This window comes from Felis catus, chromosome E1 (assembly GCF_018350175.1).
Source record: "Felis catus isolate Fca126 chromosome E1, F.catus_Fca126_mat1.0, whole genome shotgun sequence".
In the NCBI taxonomy this organism is placed as follows: domain Eukaryota; kingdom Metazoa; phylum Chordata; class Mammalia; order Carnivora; family Felidae; genus Felis; species Felis catus.
Genome location: NC_058381.1, coordinates 52495414 through 52508668, shown reverse-complemented (window position 1 = coordinate 52508668; position 13255 = coordinate 52495414). Strand labels below are relative to the sequence as shown.

At 37.5% G+C, this 13255-nt stretch overlaps 1 long non-coding RNA gene across 17 annotated transcripts in view; it reads left to right on the top strand.

Annotated features, from left to right (window-relative positions):
- Positions 1-13255, top strand: part of LOC111557781 — an 863046-nt gene that overhangs the window by 279398 nt on the left and 570393 nt on the right. For all 17 annotated transcript variants that reach the window (XR_006589518.1, XR_006589519.1, XR_006589515.1 and 14 more), the window contains one exon: positions 9367-9425. This is a non-coding gene — a long non-coding RNA (uncharacterized LOC111557781). The remainder of the gene's footprint in view (positions 1-9366; positions 9426-13255) is intronic.

Below are 13255 nucleotides of genomic sequence, written 5' to 3'. Positions count from 1 at the left end.
TTTCATGATCAAAGAAAAAGTAAACAGAGAACACTTTTAGCTCAAAAGATATTCAGACCCTTATGATTTTTTTTTTGTTGTTGGCTCTCCCTCTATTCCTAAAAGAGTGATTAATAGTTTCACAGTGTAAAAGCACTCATATTTGAGATTAAGTAATTGGATGAAATTGATTCCTGAATCTAATCTTCGTGCACCCCAGGCATACTGCATAATATATTATCTTGGTGATTAAAAATACAATGAGCTAGATATAAAGAAAGTTTTCCAAAAACTTCGAGTTACCAGTTTCATTCCAGTCCAGCTTATAGATTTCAGCTCCATGTTTTTTCCTTTGCTAAAAGGTACATTATTACTACAAATAGTGGAATTTGAAGAGTTATAGATTAGATTTTAGTATCATTAATATTAGTATCTTGATTTTAATAATTGTGCTGTGGTAATACAATAGATTGTCCTTGGTTTTAGGAAATAACAAACTGTTTATATGAGTCAAGAGGAAACATGTCTTTTCAATGGTCCAGAAAAAAAGATTATGTGTATATGTGCATACATACATAGGCATATGATGTGTGTATATGCATGTACACATATATACATGTGCACAATTATGTACACACCCATATACATATATGTGAATAGATACATACACACCTTTATGCATGCATCCATATATAGATTTATGAAATACATACATATTGAATATACATACGTGAGAAAACATATCCCATGCATATATAGACAGCATACATGTATGTACATGAATGTACATATGTATGCATATTTTACCTATTTTATCACTAAAACATGCTTTACATTTCTTATGTTTTACATAAAGATATTTACATATAGTGACTCTGAGTGACTAATGTATAAGAATCCTGTGCACTGTTTTGAAACCTTGATATGTCTGAAATCACTTTAAAATTAAAAAATCAAAGCATTTTAAGGCAGGTTGGAAGTGCTTCATTCTACCAAGTGTTCTAGAAGCAGGTAGAGGATTGAATCCACATACAAAGATTTGGCTTTGTGCTGAGGAAAATTGTGTTTTTCAGACTCTAATTGCATTTCTAGTTCTAGTCAGCAATTCTATGGAAGGTGTGTAAGGAACAAGAGTGAAAGAAGCTTTTACAACTCAGAGTAAGGAAAATATATATACTTATATACACATAATTCTGATCTAGAGTGGGTCCACTTGTATTGTTTTAACTGAGATAAATTTACATAACCATTTTAAAGCATATAATGCACTGGTGTCTATAGCACATTTGCCAGATTGTGTGACCACGGCATAACCAAGTTCCAAAACACTTTTATCCCCTCCCCACACCCCCTACCAAAACAAACAAACAACAACAACAAACAACAACAACCCACTTTCTGTTAAACAGTAACTTCTCTATCTTTGGCTACCACCAATCTGCTTTGTGTTTCTATGCATTAACCTATTCTGGATATTTCACATAAATAGACTCTTACACTCTGTTGCCTTTTGCATCTGGCTCCTTTCACTTTTTGAAGTTCATCCATGTTGTAGCATGTGTGAGTACATTGTTCCTTTCTTTGGCTGTGTAATATTCTGTCGCATGTAGATACTATATTTGGCTTACCAGGTTATCCGTTGGAGGGTATCTGGTTTGTTTATACCTTTGATTATTGTGAATTGTGCTGCTATGAACATTTGTGAACAGTATGTGTTTGAGAACGAGGTCTCCATTTTTGCTGTGTATACCTAGGAATGGGGCTGCTAGGTCATATGGAAACTCTATGTTTAACTTTTTGAGGAACTGACAAGCTGTTTTCCCACTAATATTGATGTTAGTGGCAAGAGACATGAACTCATGATCCAGCGATAATCTTTACATTTAAACAATTGTTTTGTACATTTAGTAGTTGTTTAAGGCCATGTCTCATACAAACACCATGAGCAGGACTTGGACATTTCACTTAAATCTATATTAAGCCCTCAAGGAATTCTCATTTTAGAATCAGAATTTAGAACAAGGAAAATGAGTGATCAGGAGTAGAGTATGAGGGTTTTATATGTAATCTACCATGTTTCCCAAATTTTCAAATCTGCTTGCTTTCTGAGTCATTTTAAGAACCCTATAGGGTGGGGTGCCTGGGTGGCTCAGTCGGTTAAGCGCCCGACTTCAGCTCAGGTCATGATCTCACAGTCTGTGAGTTTGAGCCCCACGTCAGGCTCTGTACTGACAGCTCAGAGCCTGGAGCCTGCTTCAGAGTCTGTGTCTCCCTCTCTCTTTGCCCCTCCCCTGCTCATGCTCTGTCTCTCTCTCTCTCTCTCAAAAATAAAATAAAAAACATTAAAAAAAAAAGAACCCTATAGGGAAATCAATAGAGGTATCGTTTTAAAAAAAAGTTATAGAAGTATAATTAACATACAGTGTTATAAATTGTGTTATATACACAATTTCATGTGTACAATGTAATGATTCAATAAGTCTGTATATTACTTAGTGTTCATAATGATAAGTATACTCTTATTCCTCTCTATTTCATCCATCCCTTCACTTCCCTTCTGGCAACCACCAGTTTGTTTTCTGTATTTAAGAGTCTATTTGCTTGTTTATCTCTTTATTTCTTCTTTTTTTTTTTTTTTAAGTTTCACATAGGAGTTAAATCACATTGTATTTGTTGTTGTCTGATTTATTTAATGTAGCATTATAACCCTTAGATTCATCTCTGTTTTTGCAAATGGCAAAATCTCACCCTTTTTATGGCTGAGTAATATCCTATTGTATATACATGCCACATCTTCTTTATTCAGTCTTCCATTGATGGATGCTGGGGTTGCCTCCATATCTTGTCTATTGTAAATAATACTGCCAAAAACATAGGGGTGCATATATCTTTTCGAATTAGTGTTTTTGTTTTCTTTGGGTAAATATTCAGTAGCAAAATTCCTGGATCATACGGTAATTTTATTTTTATTTTTATTTTCCAAAGAAGAAAATGGCCAACACACAGATGCAAAGATGCTCAACATCACTAATCAGGAAAATTCAAATCAAAACTGCAGTGAGATATCACCTCACACCTGTCAGAATGGCGAGAATCAAAAAGACAAGAAGTAACAAGTGTTGGTGAGGATGTGGAAAGGAACGCTTGTGCACTGTTGGGAGGAATGCAAATTGGTGTAGCCACTGTGGAAAGCAGTATGGAGGTTCCTCAATACACACATCTTTTTTTTTATTTATTTAAATACAAGTTAATGAACATATAGTGTAATAATGGTTTCAGGAGTAGAATTTAGTGACTCATCACTAACATGTAACACCCAGTGCTCATCCCAACAAGTGCACTCCTTAATGCCCATCCCTCATTTAGCCCATCCCTCCATGCAACACCCCTCCAGCAACTCTCAGTTTGTTCCCTTTGTTTAAGAATACCTCTTGTGGTTTGCCTCTCTGTTTTTATCTTGTTTTTGCTTCCCTTCCTCTGTGTTCATCTATTTTTTTTCTTAAGTTTCACATATGAATGAAATCATATGGAGTTTGTCTTTCTCTTACTGACTTATTTTGCTTAGCATGATACATTCTAGTTCCGTCCACGTTGTTGCAGATGGCAAGATTTCATTCTTTTTGATTGCCAAGCAATACTCCATTGTGTGTGTGTGTGTGAGTGTGTGTGTGTGTGTGTGTACACCACATCTTTATCCATTCATCAGTCGATCAACATTTGGGCTCTTTCCATTATTTGGCTATTGTTGATAGTGCTGCTACAAACACTGGGATGCATGTGTCCCTTCGAATCAGTATTTATGTATCCTTTGGATAGATACCTAGTCGTGCAATTTCTGGGTCATTGGGCCCTTGATTTTGGGGGGAACCCCCACACTGGTCTCCCTAGTGGTTGCACCAGTTTGCACTTCCACCAACAGTCCAAAGGTGTTTCCCTTTCTCTGCAACTTCGCCAACATCTGTTGTTTCCTGAGTTGTTAATTTCAGCCATTCAGATAGGTATGAGGTGATATCTCATTGTGGTTTTGATTTGTATTTTCCTGATGATGAGTGATGTTAAGTATCTTTTCATGTCTATTAGACATTTGGATGTCTTCTATGGAAAAGTGTCTATTCATGTCTTTTACCCATTTCTTCAATGGATTATTTGTTTTTTCGGTGTTGAGTTTGATAAGTTCTTTATATTTTATAGATTTTGGAAACTAACCCTTTATGTGATATGTCATTTGCAAATATCTACTCCCATTCCATCATCCATTTGTTGATTGTTTCCTTCGCTGTGCAGAAGCTTTTTATCTTGATGATAGATCATTTTTGGTTTTGTTTCCTTTGCCTCCAGAGACATGTCTAGTAAGAATTTGCCATGGCTGAGGTCAAAGAGGTTGTTGCCTGTTTTCTCTTCTAGGATTTTGATGGTTTCCTGTTATATATTTAAATCTTTCATCCATTTTGAGTTTATTTTTTGTGTATGGTGTGAGAAAATGGTCCAGGTTCATTTTTCTGCATGTCGCTGTCCAGTGTTCCCAGCACCATTGTGGGTCTATTTCTGGGTTCTCTATTCTGTTCCACTGATCTATGTGTCTGTTTTTGTGCCAGTACCATACTGTCTTGATGATTATAGCTTTGTAATACAGCTTCAAGACCAGGATTATGATGCCTCCAGCTTTGATTTTCTTTTTCAGAATTGTTTTGGCTATTTGTGGTCTTTTCTGGTTCCATACAAATTTTAGGATTGTTTGTTCTAGCTCTGTGAAGAATGCTGGTGTTATTTTGATAGGTATTGCATTGAATATGTAGATTGTTTTGGGTAGTGTTGACATTTTAACAATATTTGCTCTTCTGATCCAGGAACACAGAATATTTTTCCTTTTTTGTGTGTGTCTTCTTCAATTTCTTTCATAAGCTTTCTATAGTTTTCAGTGTATAGATCTTTTACCTCTTTGGTTAGGTTTATTCCTAGGTATTTTATGGGTTTGGTGCAATTGTAAATGGGATTGATTCCTTGAATTCTCTTTTTGCTACTTCATGATTGGTGTATGGAAATGCAGCCAATTTCTGTAGGTTGATTTTATATCCTGTGACTTTGCTGAATTCATGTATCACTTACAGCGGTTTTTTGGTGGAGTCTTTTGGGTTTTCCATGTAGAGTATCATATCATTTGCAAAGAGTGAAAGTTTGACTTCTTCCTTGCTGATTTGGATGTCTTTTATTTCTTTTTGTTGTCTGATTGCTGAGGCCAGGACTTCCAACACTGTGCTGACAACAGTTGTGATAGTGGACATGCCTGTCGTGTTCTTGACCTTATGGGGAAAGCTCTCAGGTTTTCCTCCTTGAGGATGATATTAGCTGTGGGTCTTTCATATATGGCTTTTATGATCTTGAGGTATGTTCCTTCTTTCCCTTATTTCCCGAGGGTTTTTTTTTTTTTTATCAAGAAAGGATGCTGTATTTTGTCAAATGCTTTTTCTGCACTCATCTTAATCATACTTAACCTGTTTCTGAGCTTGGTCTGTTTTCTCTTGCTTTAGAGTTGTTCCCAAATGGTATTTGGCTGCTCTTTCAAAGTTTCCCCCCACCTCAGTCCATCTCACCTTCTACTCCAGACCTCTAAAAGAACAGAAGATAAATCTTTTATCCTTGGGAAGATACAAAAGTATGTCCTACATGTTTGAGCAATAGCCTTCTTTCTCAATCTTCATTTTAGTCTCTTGCTGGTCACACTGATCTCCCCAACTTCTAACCGTAGAGCAGTCCCAGGATCATCCCTGAGCCTTGTCTCCATCTACTCACACTCCCTAGAAGTCATTAAGAGTCATGGCTTTAAATGCATCCCATACACAGATAACTCTCAAGTTTTTATGTTCAGCTGGGAGTTCTCCTCTAAACTCCAGAGTTACCTGCCTGCACCAAGACTGTTCTATTGGTTTTCCAACTGATACCTCAAACTTAATGTGTTTAACACTGTGAACACCTGATTTACTTTCCAACCTGCTTCTGCATTGTCTACTATCTCAGTTAGTGGACTCACCTTTTGGAGTCTAAGTCAAGTATTTATATATTTCTTAACACCTGCATTTAATCTGTTAGCAAATCCTATTGGCTCTTTCCTCCAAATATACTCAGATTCCAACTCTTCTCACCCTCTACTGTCCCTGCCTTTGTCCAAGATGCCATCATTTCTCACCCAGATTAGTGCAATACCCTTCTAACAGGTTACCCTGCTTTTTTTTTTTCAGGTTTATGATCCCCTTTGATCTTAGCAGTGGGGTCTTTCCAATCAACTCTGTTTTTTTTAATATGAAATTTATTGTCAAATTGGTTTCCATACAACACCCAGTGCTCATCCCAACAGGTGCCCTCCTCCTCAATGCCCATCACCCACTTTCCCCTCCCTACCACCCCCATCAACCCTCAGTTTATTCTCAGTTTTTAAGAGTCTCTTGTGGTTTGCCTTCCTCCCTCTCTAACTTTTTTTCCCCCCTTCCCCTCCTCCATGGTCTTCTGTTAAGTTTCTCAGGATCCACGTAAGGGTGAAAACATATGGTATCTGTCTTTCTCTGTATGACTTATTTCACTTAACATAACACTCTCCAGTTCTATCCACATTGCTACAAAAGGCCATATTTCATTCTTTCTCATTGCCAAGTAGTATTCCATTGTGTATGTAAACCACAATTTCTTTATCCATTCGTCAGTTGGTGGACATTGAGGCTCTGTCCATAATTTGGCTATTGTTGAAAGTGCTGCTATAAACATTGAGGTACAAGTGCCCCTAGGCGTCAGCTCTCCTGTAGCCCTTGGGTAAATGCCTAGCAGTGCTATTGTGCCTCTCCTCATCAGGGAAATACAAATCAAAACCACACTGAGATATCACCTCATGCCAGTCAGAGTGACTAAAATGAACAAATCAGGAGACTATAGATGCTGGAGAGGATGTGGAGAAACGGGAACCCTCTTGCACTGTTGGTGGGAATGCAAAGTGGTGCAGCCGCTCTGGGAAACAGTGTGGAGGTTCCTCAAAAAATTACAAATAGATCTGCCCTATGACAAAACAACTCTATTTAAAATAGCATCCCAGTAATCCCTAAATTCGTTCCCCACTTGTTCTTCTATAAACTTTACCATTAGACAAATATTACAGAATACTTCTTTGTATATTTCATCTCTCCCTACCTAGAACATGAGCTTCAAAAGAGTAAAGATTTTTGGGGCGCCTGGGTGGCGCAGTCGGTTAAGCGTCCGACTTCAGCCAGGTCACGATCTCGTGGTCCGTGAGTTCGAGCCCCACGTCGGGCTCTGGGCTGATGGCTCAGAGCCTGGAGCCTGTTTCCGATTCTGTGTCTCCCTCTCTCTCTGCCCCTCCCCCGTTCATGCTCTGTCTCTCTCTGTCCCAAAAATAAATAAAAACGTTGAAAAAAAAAAAAAGAGTAAAGATTTTTGTCTGTTTCTCTTTTTTACTGCTTTATCTAGAGCTGAGAGTAGTGCCCAGCACATGTTAAAAGTTTATTTATTTTTAGATGCATTATGCGTGAAAGGCAATATGTCTAGAATACCGGCAAAGACTTCTTTGTGGCAAACAATACACACCTGAAATTAAATTAGTATGGTTAAGATATCAGTCACGTTTTGTGTATTTAAAAATATTTTCAGAGCCAGAAGATCCTCAAAAAATAGGAGACCCTTGTATATGACACATTTTCAGAGCCAAAAGATACTTTTCTAGGAGGTTTGATTAAAGGTGCCTCCTCAAGTTGATGTGTGGCCTTCAGCAGTATGATTATACGTGCACTTCTAAACCTCTAGTGAAATGTCCCTAGACTCGGTATCTGTAGTTCAGCAATGTCATTGTGCCTTTGTGACATGTCAGTGGTCTGACAGCTGGGCAAGCTGTTTAGTCCATTGTGAGCTTAAGCTATAAATTGGTGATGGCAGTAATAATAATAAGGAGCTCACAAGGTACTGGTGAGTGTCAGCTAAGATTTTGGACATGTTTTATAAAACTTAAACATGCTACAAATGTAAGAAACCTGAGAAAATGTTACAAATTTAAGGATGAGGACCCTCAGGCTAAGTAAAGATATGAAAATTAATAAGTTCAGTTTCATAATTCCCTTACCACAGAACTTTTCTTTACTATCAGATTTATTCAAACTTGATTGAAGGAATTATTCTTGCTGTTTGAGAGAGTCCTTTAGGCAGCCTGAAAATAATTTCAGGATGTTAAAATCCCAGACAGTATTCCAGGTTCTCTAAATGGGTGTAGTTTTTCAGTGACCAGTCAGATCAAAGCCCCACCCCCTCCTCTTCTGGCCAGGTTTATTTTTCTACTATTTTAAGAAATTAATCTTCCACAAGCCCAACAGGTTCTGCTAAAGCAGAACACATATAAGATGGAATGAAAGTGTTCAGGATATTGATACTGATGTAGGCCTCAAATCTGCTTTGGGACTTGAGTGTGAATGTCTACACTGACCAAGTGGGCTGTATTTCCTTCTCTATTATCATTGCCACTCACCTGCCTATCATTGATTATCATCTTAGTGCTAAGGATTCTACTCAGCAATTGATGTATGTTATTCTTTTTATACTTTATCAAATCTGTGTGTGGTAAGTATTATTATCCTCATTTTATATTGGAAGAGATTTGAACTCGGGGCGGGGGGGAGCATTATTTTTCTAAACAGGGAGATGACAGAATCAGACTGTAGATTCAAATCTAATTTCAAAGCTCATGGTTCTGTTATCACACAAGTCTCTTTTCTGACAGCCAAGCTCCGTTTTCATTTTGTAAGTCCACTTTGGTAGTAGAGTTCCCCTGAAGGTGGAGAGTCTCCAAAAAGGGTGGGGGGTGGGCAAAGAAAAAAAAAAGGCAATAGAAATTATAGATTTCTTTTTCTATTGTATATATTATACAATATATTGTATATCTTAATACAAAGGTTAAGAGTTGGAAGAAGAGGTATTTCTTATATTCTTATCACAAAATTTTATTTGGACATAGGCTACTCTAACCTGGTCTTACCTAATTTTGTTAAGACTTTGGCAGATGAGTGTGATCATTGCCCTGGCCTCCTGTGGGTTAGAGTTTAGTTGGAATATTACTAAAAGTTCTTGTTACTATTTACTCTTAAAGCGTCTAACAAATGTATTATCTAAAAATAAAAGTATTCTTAGATCCCTGTATACTCTACAAATAGAGTTGATGGATATATCCTTCTTTGTGTTTCTTTCAGACCCTTGGTAAAACCCTACTGGGCTATTTGCTTCTTTTACACATATAGTTCAGCACAGAATTAAAAGAAGGTGAAGCCTATATATATCATGGCCCAGCTTCTAGCTCGCCTCTGGCCTTGCTGGTTCTTATTAATGATTCATTTCTTTTGACAGGAGCGGCAACATTTCAGGACTTCTTGGGTGGAAGAAAGTTGGCAGAGAGAAAGTCCACGGTGAGTAGTTAAACATTATATGAATTAATAACCCCCATCAATAGTTTAATGGATGAAATGCATTGATTGCTTTGAGAATTATGCTGAGGTCTACAGTAATAAGCAGAAATGTCTGATTTGACATCTTTTTTTTTTTTAATATGTCTGCAACGTAATCTACTACCAATTACACAACAACCCCACCGAAGGAGTGCTGAGTGGTCCCACTACAGTAGTAACATGTTATAAAAGCTCGGGTTTCAGGACAATTAGCTTCTGGCTGCAGTTTATTACCCCATTTGAGATTTAAAACATTTTTTTTCCATTGCATTCCAACAATGCTTATGTGTCTGGGGCTAACACTTTAAAACAATAATGGAATGGCAAATATCTGTCTGGCTGGAGTTTGTTCAAGAAGAAGGGTGTATTAGCATTAAAAAATCAAGAAAGGCAGAGTGGACAAAACAAAAGCAACTTACTTAATTTCTCAAAATGACCAGGGTTGTAATGTTTACCAAGAAAAAAAAAATGCCTTTCATTGGCATTTTGTAGAAAATTCAAGAAATATTTTGGAGAAAAGGATCATTCCTGTTTATTTAAAGGCAATTTCCACATAATAAAAAAGCAGTCCTTTGATAATTCTCATATCCATCTATATGTTTGGTGAGCATCACCAGATTTCTGCCCTAAGATATATGAATCTCTTTTAATTGGCTGGTACAACAAAAAACCGGCCATCAGGAATTTTTCAGGTGATGATGATGGTGGTGGTGGTGGTGATGGTGATGATGATGATGATGATGATGATGAATGATGATGATGACAACAGTGGACTTTATTGAGCGTCTATTCTGTGGCCAGGTACCGTGCTTAACACTTTCTGGGATGGTCTCATTTAATCATCCTAAATATCTCTTGAGTTAGGTACTATTGTTTCCCCAATTTTACAGATGAGGAAGTTGAGTCTTCCAGAGTCTAAGAATTGGAGGGTTTGAGGGCTAGCAGTAGGTCTGTAGACTGGTGCTTTTGAGAATGAGTCTAGAGGCTCGAAACAGTATGCAGTACTGCCCGGTCATGGTGGTGGTGGAGATGTTTATGATGAAGATGATGAAGGCAATGGTAGGAGACCTGGGGAGCCTTCTTGTCAATCTCTTACATATTCGATAACTTTCTTTCCTCCAGGAATCTGAGCCATTTTCTCTCCTGTCTGTTTCCTTTCTGCCAATGTCTATTTTGAATTATTTTATACTAATCCTGTTTTTTGCCTCCTGTCTTTCACACTGTGTGATCTGGTACTTCTTGTGGCTATTAAGGAGCTGAGTTGAGTGGGTGAAATGGGAAGGTGAACCCTATCTCAGTAATTGCTCATTAAGACAGCTTACTTACAGGCCTCCACTTTCAGTGAAGAGTGAGAGTGTCATGGAAATGGGATTCCAAGAGCTCACTTACCTATGTAGTCAATCTACAGTATTCGTTCTGTGATACCTTTCTCACCTCAGATTTTTAAACTTCTAACTTTGGATGTAATCAAGTCTAGAGAGTAACCCACATGAGTGTGATGTTTCTCCATCTAAGGCTGTGTGGTAAAATCTGAATTTTGATATGACGTATGTACTTGTATCATTAAAATCAAACCTTTTTTATCCCTTGGAAAAAAGAATGCTTTCTGTGAATTAAAATATTAACATGTAGAAAATTATGAAGAGAACTTATGCAAAAATGAGTCAAGTGCAGTAAATAAAATAAGTGAATTAGCAAGTAAGCAATAATATTGTGTTGACCTAGAGCATATAGTGCATTACTGACTTTCTCCTGATACCAGCTCAGGTCAGGATATTTCCCACCAAGGTGTGTTGGTATGTGATGCTTTAGGCACAGGAAGGGTGCATCTCCTTAAAACAGATGGCTTTTCTTTGTTCTTATTCTCCTCAGGCTCTTCATAGTGCCTGGCATGTTGGTTTCCCACTCTAGAATGGCTGGAGAAGGAACCAAGTGTTTTTCTCCATTTAGGCAGTACTATTGCCCTCTGCTGAGGTCAGCTTTGGTTCTGTGCTTGGAGTCTTTTTTCACGTGGGTCCAGTCTCCATGATGTCAGATGATCGGGCCTTTGTGTCTTCTGCCTAGAATGCCATTCCCCATTTCGTCTGTTTGGAAAATGCCTATTTATTCTTTGAGAGGCTGCTTCAACTTCAAAACTGCTGCTTGTAGCTTCCCCTCCTCTCCTCTCTTTTCCTTTTCCCAGGTAGAATTTCTTTCTCGCTTGTGTTTCCCTAACACTGTACGTATCACATTGCACTATAAATATTTGTTTTGTCTTTCTCTACTATGAGACTGTAGGGCCTCTTATGGGGGACTCTGGCTTATTCACTCCTTTTTTGTATCTGCAGCACATAGCAAAATGTAAGGTCCATGTTAGGTTTGTGATAAATGTTTCTTGTCCTGCGCTGAAGTTCTGTGCCTCTGATTGTGTGCTCCACCATCCAAAGTTATTATATATTATAATATTTATAATCCACATACAATACAGCAGATACTAATCCAGGAGCCATAATGTTGGATTATCTGTCATTGTTTTGTAACTGCTTGTATATCAGTTTTATTATCTGTAAACTTTGAGGAATTGATCAAATTCATTTGCTTTCCATTCATTCATCAGTTGATTCATTAATTCATTCAAGATAAATTGATTACGTACCTGCTTTGCCCCCGATATTGGACTAGGTAACTTCTTCAACATAAAATGTCACATTTTTAGTTTGAAATACTATGTATTTTACTTAGAACACAAAAAGGTTTGGATCTGTGTAGACAATAGAGTTAATTTAACAACGCTGCTATTATAAGCTGTGCTACTAAGAGCACTGATAGACACAGTTTTGAATATAATTCAAACCAAGATAACAGCATTAGTTTGTGAATCCATTAATGCTTCAAACCATATTATTTGTATCAACTAATCTTAAAATATCAGTTCTCCCAGTGATCACAGAGTAGGATTTCTAAGTTCCATTGTAGTGTTTGGTTTACCTTCTTACATAAGCCAGAATATTGACTCAATGTGTATTTTATAAATTTAAGCAGATGTGGAAAGTCTTCAGACTTAAGAAAATCTGTACATTTGTTCAACAGCTATTTACCGAGTGCTGAATATGTGCCCAGTGTTATTTACTGAGTGCCTACTATGTGCCTAGTGTTAAAATATATGCCCGGGATTAGAAGGTCAACAAAATGGGTCTCTATCTTTGAGAAGTTTACAGATTTATGGGGAGAAACATGGATGTAAACCTATCATGATGGAAGAATATGCAGATTTTAGCAGAGAGGAAGAAATGTGCTCAGGTTTGGCCGAGGGTAGGGTGGGGCCAACAGACTTGTCAGAAAAAAATCTTCATAAACTTTCCTGGGTTCTAGTCTTGGTTCTTCGTATCAGTAGATGGTACTTGGGGTGAATGTCAAGAAATGTGTATGCCCCCAGGCTGCCAATGCTGGGAGGAAGGAGAACATTCCAAGAGAAGGGAGAAGGATGAGCGGTAGCAGATGAATGTGAAATAATACATCATATTTAGGCAACTAGATAATATGTCATCATGGTTAGAGAGAAAGGGACAAGCTTGGTTTCAGGGATATCTAAGGCTATAGAGTAAACATTGGCGGGACTTTGTAGTCTCTTGGCTACGATGAAAGAATACCAACTATATCCTGTACATAGAGGGACATCCAGGACAGTCTTATACAGTAGAGCAAGGTGATCATTTTTCAAAAACTACTAGAAACATAAATGCGATCGAAAAATACTTGCTAAATCTTAAAATCTGAATTTGGAAACTTAGACATACTTGTGTTTTCTTCTA